This window comes from Hippopotamus amphibius, chromosome 14, assembly GCF_030028045.1.
Source record: "Hippopotamus amphibius kiboko isolate mHipAmp2 chromosome 14, mHipAmp2.hap2, whole genome shotgun sequence".
NCBI classification, from domain to species: Eukaryota; Metazoa; Chordata; class Mammalia; order Artiodactyla; family Hippopotamidae; genus Hippopotamus; species Hippopotamus amphibius.
The window spans coordinates 29,774,150-29,785,372 of NC_080199.1; positions in this window are offsets into that span (position 1 = coordinate 29,774,150).

Here is an 11,223-nt window from a genome sequence, read left to right on the forward strand (position 1 = left end):
CAATTCCTCTTGTTTCTGCCCTCTGCCCCCTGTGGTGGGATTTGTCCAGTGTCTTGAGTAGGCTTCCTAGTGGGGGGTCTGATGTCTACTTTCCAGTGTGTGGCTCTGTGGCTTTTCTCTTTGATAAGGAGGGTCATGTCAGGAGGTGTGTTTTAGAATATCTGTGAGGTTAATATGACTTTAGGTAGTCTGTGTGCTGATGGGTGGCTTTATGTTCCTGTCTTGTTTGTAGTTTGGTGTGAGGTGTCCAGCACTGGCAGTTGCAGACAGTTGGACGAAGCCGTGTCTTAGACTCTGATACAGGGCTCAGTGAGAGTTGTCTGCAGTTAATCTTCCCTGTGTCTGAGGACTCCTTAGTAGTCTAGCATCCTGGATTCACTGCTCCCTCTCCAGAGCCTCCTACTTGACTTCTGGTGGAGTAGTACAGACTTCAGAGGTTGCTTGTCCCAGTTATGTTGGGATCTTTGCAGTCCTTTCTGGTGTCTGAGGTCATTTGCTGGTGTTCAGCTGGTTCTCTGTGGGAATTATTGTGTCTTTTGGTGTATTCCTGATGCATTCTATCTGAGCTTCAGGCTCCTCATTCGTAAAATGGGGATAATACCACCATGGAGTTTGTTGGCTCCAGCAAGACTCCCAGCTGCATTCCTCACATCACAAACTCTCCGTGCCACAAATTCAAATAAGAGTTCTTCTCTTCTAATTTTATTCAGTTAACCTTCTCTTTGACAAAGCCACGGTCTTCATAAAGAATGAGAATATCTCCAGTCCCATGGAGTGAATCGTGACTGTTTTAAAACAATTCCATTGTTTCCTTCTTTTTACCTGAGATTAGTTTAGGCTTGGGCATGTGACAAGAATATTAAGAATACTAAGCAGATTTTTTTAACCTTTTGTCTTGCATGAATCTTGAAGAAAGGAATTTATAGAGGATTATAGTTCAAGGTAATTATAAGCTGAAGAAATCAGCAAAGACCAAGAAAATAATATGTCAGGGCAGGGGGAGATATCTTTCAACTGTAAAGGACTGATAAGTTTTTCTATTTGATTAATGTATATTGCTATTTATTTTCTCTTTATTTAAGAATACGTCCTCCTAATGGCTCTGTTATCCATAGACCAAAAAAAAATGTGCTGTAAGAAATCAATGTATTGCAGCCTCAAACTTAGAGGTAATATTTAAATTACATTGAAAAAAGCTGTCTTCTCGCAGGTGAGCTTTTGTATTTTGGAAACTTTTGTGAGATTTGCAGTTGGTTAAATGAGTCATGTTGACGTTAAATTTAAGGAACTCAGAAGGCTCTGTATTTGAAGAGGGGCTTCAGAGAATTCGCAGAGCTAAGACCTGGCTACTTTACCGCAGACCTGGGGACAAGACAGTACCAGTTTGCTCAGTGAATCTCCTTTCCCTATTGACATAACCCTGGAAAATGAGAGTAGAGGTTTTATTGCCACAATTTTCTAACTAAAATGTCTGAGTTTTAAAAACCTTAGGGTTTCAATCTCTCAAAGAAATATCTTTCTCAAGATCTGATCCCTAAGCTTCCAGTAAGGACCCATGGATTGAGCAGGGGAAAACAATATAGTATTGTTAAAATTGGAACTTAATTTTCAGGAAGGTTTCTAGCCCCTATCTCTCTACCAATAAATTACAATTAGTAACAGTTAATCCCAGATAGAATAATGGATTCTACGAAAAGATATATTCTTTTAATTTCTAATCTGAGGGAAATTTATGGTTATCTCATCCAGTGCTATGATTTTACAAGTGAAGAAATTGAATTCAGAGAGTTTAGGTGGTTTTTACAAAGTCACACCTAGTTAGTGCCAGAATCATGACTAGACACCATGTTTCTTATTGCTTAGTCCTAGGCTTCACCCTGTCTCTTGCTGTCATAATCATCAAAATCTCCAGTGACTCATCTATATGATTCACAGTACATTTTTGTAATGTATTTATTTATTTATTGGTTGCATTGGGTCTTCGCTACTGCACATCGGCTTTCTCTAGTTGCTGCGAGTGGGGGCTACTCTTCATTGTGGTGTACAGGCTCCTCATTGTAGTGGCTTCTCTTGTTGTGGAGCACAGGCCCTAGGCACATGGGCTTCAATAGTTGTGGCACGTGGGCTCAGTAGTTGTGGCTCACGGGCCCTAGAACACAGGCTCAGTAGTTGTGGCACACAGGCTTAGTTGCTCCAAGGCATGTGGAATCTTCCCAGGGCAGGGCTCGAACCCGTGTCCCCTGCATTGGCAGGCAGATTCTTTACCGCTGCGCCACCTAGGAAGTCCTCACAGCACATTTTTACTTGTGTATTAGTTATATGAAAATGGTGTGCTTAATTTCAGACTCTGGATATATGTGAAGATATGAACCACCATGATATCCTACAGTTATTTCCTAGCAAGGGGATAAGAAACATCTTGTTTCTGATTGTATACATTTTTGTTTCCTAAAGAGGTTTGCTACCAGAGTTTTTTATTGGTCATGGAGTGAATGTAATGATTACATATTTTTCTTCTATTCATCATGCTGGGTCATTTACAGTTTTTTGAAAGAACTATACTTTCCTAAACTCTAATGACATAGAATTGTGAAAATCATTACTGACCAATGTTCAAGGGTCACAATTTGCTTTCAGTAATATTTAAACCTTCTATTTTGGTAATCTGCAACTTATATAATCTCTAGTTTGAATTGTTATTTGTTCATTTTTTTTCTAGCTAGATGGCTTTTAATTGCTTCTATAACTGATGCATATATTGTACAATTTCAGAATGTCAAATTATTACAGAATGTATCCACAAATATTTTCAGTCTCTATTTATTGTAATCCTGTGTTAATTTCATTTCTTATAGCTTTTTATGTGTGCACTTTTCTGTCATTGTTATACAGCTGAAACCTTTAGAATTATTGGCATTTATCCCCTAATAATTTCAGGAAGTTGGTCAATCTATAGATTTATTTTTCTTTTAATACGAAATGTTGTAATTATAAAATAGCTAATAGAAACTCTATACCCATGTTATCTTAGTCTAGGCATCATCCTAGCTCTAATAATCTGATAGGTAGTTATCCATAATCAGGTTAATTTCAGATTCTACTCCATTCAAATTGTTAGAAAAATAGTTGTTTATGTGGAGTTAAATTTTTCTTATAACTTCAATACATTAGATTTTGTTTGGCCTTTGGAGCAACATAGAATTCCATTTTTTCAAAGTGATGGGTTGTTTGTTTGTTTTTAATATTAGATGTTAGTTATCATATGGTACTTCCCTTTTCCTTTTTTCCAAGCCCTGAAATGATGATGATGATGATGATGTTTACTAAGTACATACCGTGGACCAGGAAAGATTCTTAGTATTTCACATGCATTAGCTTATTTAATTCCCTTAATAGACCCATAAAGATGATACTAGTATTCCCACTTACCATATGAGAAAACTGAGGCTCAGAGAGATTACAATGCCTTTTAAGAGTCGTATTAGCTAAGAAACTGGATGTAAGACTGCAAATTCCGGTTTCTCTGACATCAAAGCCAAGTTCTTCCCAACCCCCCTCCCTGCCTTTTACTGTATCTCATGTTTCTTTTTCCATTCCTCTTATGACAGAGTTCTTATCAGAGTCTCTTACTCTCAATGCTTTCATTTGTTACAATTTTTCTTACTCTTGCTGTATAATCCATATATCTTTTACGTTATTGTTGTTACTTTAATAAAGATTCCATTTCAGTAAAACTTTCAACTTTCCACACAAAGTTGCTGTTACAAAATATGAATTGCTGAGCCCAGTCCCTCAAACTAGCTAAAAATTCCAATTATTCTTTTATATTGTACACATTTAAGTACTTCCCAGTAAGTACACCCATCCTTCTCTAAATGCCAGTTGGTTACTGTGGAAACATAAATGTAAGCTGGAAAGCGATCAGGCCACTAATTGATACAGACAGTCAATTAAGGCTTCAAAGGAGCTGGCTCAGTGTTTTACACATAGAGAACATGGGAGAAAGATTATGGTATGTTGTGGCATAATCTCTGTTGCTTCCTTGTAGACCAAAGCTATATATGCTACTGGATGGTTTCTACAGAAACTAAGCGAGTTTCTCACTGTTTGCTAATGGGATGGTAGCATTATGGGCAACAATGATATTGTGTGATTTGAAGCTATTAGCTTTCCCTTTCTAAAGTTCCAGACTGAACCAATTCCGACTCTGTTCAGGTCAAAAGTCTTCTTAATCTCTGTGTTATGCTGATCAAACCTCAAACTGTCGGGTCAAATTATTTCCATTGGGCCAGTTCTATTTGTGATTAATTAAAATTTCTTCTTGATTGCATACAGTTCTTTTAAATGTATAATCCCTTTATTGTGTAGCGAATTGAGAATATGGTCCTAATTTAAAAACAAATACCCATGTGGGCCTCTCAGTATGATGTAAGTCACCAATTTCAGTAAAGAAAGAAAAATAAAACATTTTACTATTTTTGCATGAGTATATGAGAGCAATAACCAAGAGAATATTACACATGACTTGCCTATCATTGCAGATGACAAGAATTGATTAAGGGAAAAAATGCTTTATGTAAATAAAGTTTATATGCAGAAAGCCTTGATTCCAGATTTTTATCCAGCGGCATTTTACTTTTAGAAAGAGCTAATCAAAGTTGAGACTACATGGAAAATTTTAAAAGGTGGCAAACCTTCTCCTCATTAGACTATAGGAATTTGAAAATTCAGGTTAATTTTCCTTCAGGTTACTCTATAATTGAAATGAAGAATTGTTCTGAAGTTTTGTTCTCTGTATAATTTTATGGTGATTAACTACATGATCTTTTCTTTCGTGTTTATTATGAGGTAAGGGTACCTTTCTGTTATTTTATTCATGCTCTACCTGCCAAGAAAACATCTGATTTGGTATAAATTAAAGCCTTGTATTATCAAGAAGATTGTGAAATATCAACCCTTTCCAAAAATAAACTCGACTTTTCTCATCATTAATGGGTCTTTTAAAAATACGGGAAAAAAAAGTATACAAAATAAAGCAGTTGAATTAGACAGTGTGGATAACTAGAGTATTGCCGAGAACAGCAAAGCAGGCAACGGACCAGGTGCTGGGCAACCTTTGAGTTCCCCCAGTGAAGGGCAGTAAGGAAAGAGATGAAAGATGGTGGGGAGGGAGGAGAAAAGAGTCAGAAAAGGGTGGGCAAGAGATTCTCAGAGAGAGACAAGCAGAAAAAGATGTACAGGAAATTCCCAAGTCAGGCCAAAGAAAAGGAGAGCTCACGAAAGCCTGGGAGCTCTAAGATGAAAGACGAGGCAGAGGGTTCTGCGGGGCTGGTGCACCAGCCAAGGACCTGCCAGTGGCCGGAGGGCAGGAGCAGAGGTCATGTGGTCGTGGGCCAGGCACCCAGCCCCTGGCTGCAGCCCAGGCACAGTGCCTTGTCCGAGTTGGGAGTAAGGGGATTAGAGTATATGAAAGAAATGCACACTGCATTTGGGATTAGACGTATAATTAAAAACAAAACAAAACAAAAAAAAGATCTGGTATTTTAATTAAATGTCAGGTGCCTTCTAACTAAGCTGAGTGGTCTTGAAGCCAGCAAATTTACTCAAAGCCTGTTTACTCAAAACCTTGGGTAAAGAAGAATCTACTTATAATATTTGTACTGAAACATTGCTGTCACTCTGTAATGCACAATAGATTATGTAAGAAATTGTAGTGGGGGAGCGGGAATGTGTTCTTTGGCTATAACATTTGTTCATAATGGAACCAAAGAGGGCTCTGCCTCTTGTTACCTGTGAGACCTTGGGGAAGTTTCTTAACCTCTCTGTTTTCACAGCATCATCTGTAAAATGTATATATAATGGTACCTACCTCCTAGGATTATTAAGAGGATTAGATGAGTTGATATTTGTATACCATTTAGATGAGTATGGTAGTTTCATACAAATTCTTACTCGATTCAATTAAATAATAAAAGTGATTTTTTTTGTATGATTAATTTCCTTTCATTTCTTTATCATTTATACACCTGTGCAATGTTCCTTACTAGAGCTTTATATTTCATTGTTTTCCAAATTATTATGCAAAGAGAACTTCCTTGCTCCACTGAAGGACATCCCCCCCTACCCTTCCTTAAAAAGGAAAATTCTTAAATGAAAAAAAAATTTTCCAAAACATAAAGTCTAATCACCCTGTACTGTAGACTTCAGCCTGATAGCAGCTTAAAGACTTAAGACTTAAAAAAATGAGAAACTCACTCCATGCCATTCTTTCTTCCAAGTATAAGGTCTTCTGCAGTATCTTCTTGCCTTTGTCCACTCTGATGCCTTTAGGTAGTTGTAAAAATATTTTGCCCAGAGTTTATAGTTATCCTATCAATGGAGGTTGGTCCAATAGAAACTTATCTGACCTCAATTGGAAGCAGAGCCTCTACATTCTATTCCACTGTGATGGGGTAAAAGGGGCAGGGATGGGCCTCCTCCTTTCATGGAGAAGCTTTCCTCAAATGTCTGGTGACCCTTTATTGTTCATTTATGTACAAGTAGGCATTAAAGCTGAGTACAAGTTCGAGGTCATTGCGGTGTTGTCAGTGGGCTATAGAGCAATGTTACAGATCAAACTTTGTTTTGGAAACTTCCAAGTATCAGAATTTGGAAGTATTTTCTTTGGAGTATTAACCTTCTTTGGAGCATTAACTTTCTTCAGAGAAGGATCATTTAGTTGCCTGCCTGTGGTACTGCTCAGCTACCAGCAAACTTGACGTTGGTATGAAAGGGAGCTGGAAGTGTGAATGTTAGATATATCCTGATATCTGACCCCTTATTTTTATTTAAACCCTCATGTCTACCCTTATCTGTATCTAGAGAAACTGAGTGTGCATATTTTGAATAAAATTTCTCTAAAGAAAATATGTGGTCTCTCCTAGGGAAACAGCAGTAGCCATGCGAGTGCCCACGGTAAAAGTGTGGCCCTAGAGGTCTAACTGCTGCTAATACAGACTATCAAGCAATTCATCTGTTTCCACACTTTTGTTCTAACTTTATATCGCAAAGCCTATCATGTTTATTATTTCATTTTCTATCGTTTTGAAATGAACCAGCCACTGGTTTGATATCCTCTGTGTAAGCATTTAATTCTGACCCTCCTTCACTCTTCCGAATCATTTGCTATTTTCTTGTCTGATTTCTATTTTCATAAATTTGGGGGAGATTATGGACTTGACAAATTATAACAAAAAAGTCACTTATGGTTGTGTTTCTTGTTCTCCCTGTTTGCAAGGGTGAATTTTGAAAGCCAAAGAGAGTGGATATGTTTTCACACCTTTTATTAAAGTTAAAAATCTCCTTCTGGCATACTGTTAATCAGCAATGCATTTGATTCAATAAACTACTTTTTAAAATAAAACGAATTAAATTTTAGTGTAACATTATTGACAAATTTTAAGGTTAATTCCACGTATTTCCATCATGAGCATCTTATTATATGCAGTATTTATACACTATATTTTCGGACTTAAGAACAGTTTAAGCATATTTTTCACTCAGATATATACACTGTTTATGATTTCATAGAAACATAATTTTAGATGGGAAGAACAGATATTATGGACTGCAAAACAATTTATAGTCTTCTCTGACATGAGGAAAGATGATATGAAACTTTACCTCTTAGAAATGCTTCTTTTTTACATAAATAAAAAAGAAAATGGGAAATCTGTACATATTTTCAATCACTGCCACATTTAAAGCACATGATTTGGTCTTGCTTGAAAAAATCAGAAGATCTGTCACACTAGTCCCATATCCACAGATGACAACAGTCAATAGGAATTGAGTAAACTTCAGTGTCACCTTTACCAGAACAGGTGCTTTCATTTCACCGCAGTCCCCACCTCTTCCTATTGTTCCCAGAAACCCAGCCCACCTTAGACATTATATTATTTGCCTGCTCCTTACAGGGCAAAAACAACATCCTAAAGCTAATCTGTTCTGTACTGAACTTTGTACTTAGGATAAATTTTCCCAAGAGCAAATGAATCAACAAATGTTGAAATTAAATTGTCTTACTGCAACAACTGTTATGTTAGCAGTTTTCCAAACATGACAGATAAAGAATATTCTTTAAAACTCCCCCAGATTATTCATTAGCTCATCTCAGAGAATTTATATTTATATTATAAAAATAATTGTGCTTTTCTTTCTTGTATGAATAAATTATATATTTTAGAAAAATCGTGTACCTCTCATTTTGTGTCTTATCAGAAAAATATAGTTAAATGGAGTTAGTTCATCCATTTGGCCCTTAGCTGAGAAATACTAAAGTATCTAAATCAAGAAAGATCTAGAGAAATACAGAGAATTAATCACAAAGGGGAAAAGAGAAAGCAACTATTCAGGTAATGAGTAGACACAGTCCATGTGATAAATGTGCTTATAAGAAGAAAGGCGGAGGGACTTCCCTGGTGGTGCAGTGCTTAAGAATCTGCCTGCCAATGAAGGGGACACAGGCTCGATCCCTGCTCCGGGAAGATCCCACATGCCGCGGAACAACTAAACCCGTGCACCACAACTATTGAGCCTGTGCTCTAGAGCCCGCGAGTCACAACTACTGAGCTGAGGTGCTGCAACCACTGAAGCCTGGGCACCTAGATCCCAGGCTCACAGCAAGGGAAGCCACCGCAATGAGAAGCCCCAGCATCGCAACGAAGAGTAGCCCCTGCTCAACGCAACTAGAGAAAGCCCACGTGCAGCAACAAAGACTCAACACAGCCAATAAATAAATAAATAAATAAATAAATTTATAAAAAAAAAGAAAGGAGAAGGAACAGGTTGTCAGAAACCTTCTAAAGTTGAATAAACCTTCGAATGCTAGACGTCATCAGTCTTTATTTCATTTCTCCAGTTACATGAGTTTGTTCTGCAGTTTTGTCACAAGCCAGACATGATCAATTACATTTATCGATTTTCAGTGTTGTGATCAGTAAAATGTACCCAAATAAAATGTGTCTAATTAATAGACTATCATAGCAAAAAGTGCCTGGGATAGTGTCCAGCATACAGATTCAAAAGATATCAATCCCTCTCCCCACCACTCAATTCTTTTTATGCTTCCTCTAACCTGAGTCCACTCCTTGAGTGACATTTGAAGGCTCAGTCCAGTCCAACCCTCTATAGTATGAGGAAGTACATCTGTACTGTCCTTCCTCACTTGATAATCTGATTGCAGATAAGATATTAAGCATGTGATACAAGAATCCCATGATTTTTCTGAAGTGAAGCCCTCTTCCATTCTTTCCTGGGAGGGTGCTATCAAATCTGAGTTTCCCATGCTGAAATTACCCCTGTTCCTTTCTCTTCCTTATCTCTGATTCAGTTCCTAAAATTAGACTCCCCTTTCACAATTATCAAAGGCTCCAGTGACTCCAGCAAGAGATAAGTGTCTGTAATTCTCTTCAATGTTTCAGGGAGAATTCTACCCAATAAACATTTTCCTCTCGCTCATAAAGGCATCATCAGTTTTAAACAGTATGCCAAAATTGTATTTTTTCAGCAACTTTAAGCTGCTCTGCATCCATTAGTGGTATAAAAATCCATAAAGCCAACCTGTGCAAGAAGTGTATTAATGAATAACATGCCTCTGCATCCAATCTCTCATATCTTCAAACACAATTAATGCAATTCTGCCCTTTATATCTTTCAGGCTGAGCCATGTGCCAAAATGACCTTTATTTACTCCCATCTCCCGCTCTGAGATGAATTCACCAATTAAGAAATTCAGTTAATTTTTAAAAGTTAAAATCATATATGAAGCTGCAGATCCAAGAAATTACTTTTCCCTCTCTTGATGTTATTGAGTTATGAAATACTGAAACCTCTTTCTTCTTTGGGGCCTCAGCCTGAGAAGCACAGGAAGACCATCCTCACATAAGCTGTGCCCTGATTCTCCCTACATAGAGGACCAGGACCACTCTCAACAATACCCACTCTGCTCTCCCAAGCTTCCTCCACTTTAAACAGCTTTCATCCATATGCTCAAACTTTTCATCATATTCCATCCCCTCCTTGCCTTAATCAAAAACCTCACTTCCCTTAAAAAAATACTAAAACCTTGTTCTACATATACCCCCCCACTGCTCATTCTCATCGCATATGCTCTCCATGGATTAAATATGTTGAAACTATTGGATTAAATGTGCTTAACTTTGCTTTCAGTGGTGTTGAGACTGTCAAGATTTTGTCCTAAAGAGCATCTGAAAGCTTTGATCCCAACTTACTGGAATCAAACTGCTTCACATTTATTTCCACCTATTGATTTTCTATCCTCATAAAAGTGCCCTTGCACTAAGGAGGTTCATGTCATTCCATAACATGCTACTCATAATGAAGAGATTAAATTTATCTCATCTTTTACCATATTGTAGAACTAAAAATCATACTGTTTACAAAACTATTATGTAAAGCAGATTATTCAGCAATGGTAATATTAACGTCTGAGTTGAGTAATTTTTTGATGGGGGGGACTGTTTTCTACGTTGTGAAAGGTTTAGGAGCGTCCCAGTCCTCTATCCCCTGGATGCCAGCAGCATCTCTCCCCACAATTTTAGTGACAATCAACAAGGTCTCTAAACATTGACAAATATCCCCTGGGTGGAAAACTCCCCTGGTTAAGAAATACTGGCATAAAGAAATGATTTTTAAAAATTAATTCTTTCTGTCATGGGATTTATAAACATGAACTGACACATTAATTCAGAGTGCAGCTGCAGAAAGGAAGGACAACAAAATGTGAAGAAAACTTAAATACATAAGCCTGAAAATTTGGTCACAACAGAATTCCTAAAACAATAGGTGCATTAAAAAAATTTTAGAAGACTCTATTGAGGTTACTGTGTCTGAAACTAAGGAATAAATTTATTTCATAATTACATATTCATTTAATTTATTCTTGGAATTATAAATGGATTTGATTTGGTTATCATTTTTCAGATACTCTGAAATAAGAAAAAAACAGGGAACCATTTAAATGGCTTCAATGTAATGGATTCAGAGAGGAATAAATGTATCCAATTACAAAAGTAGATTTTAAATGTCATGTTCTATAATTACATCATTATCTTTTTTTAATATGCCATTTATCATAAAAGAAGTGATTTATAGTAACCTACTTATTTCCTGACAAATCACTCACAAAATCAAGATTTGAATCCTAATTGAATCCAGAATATT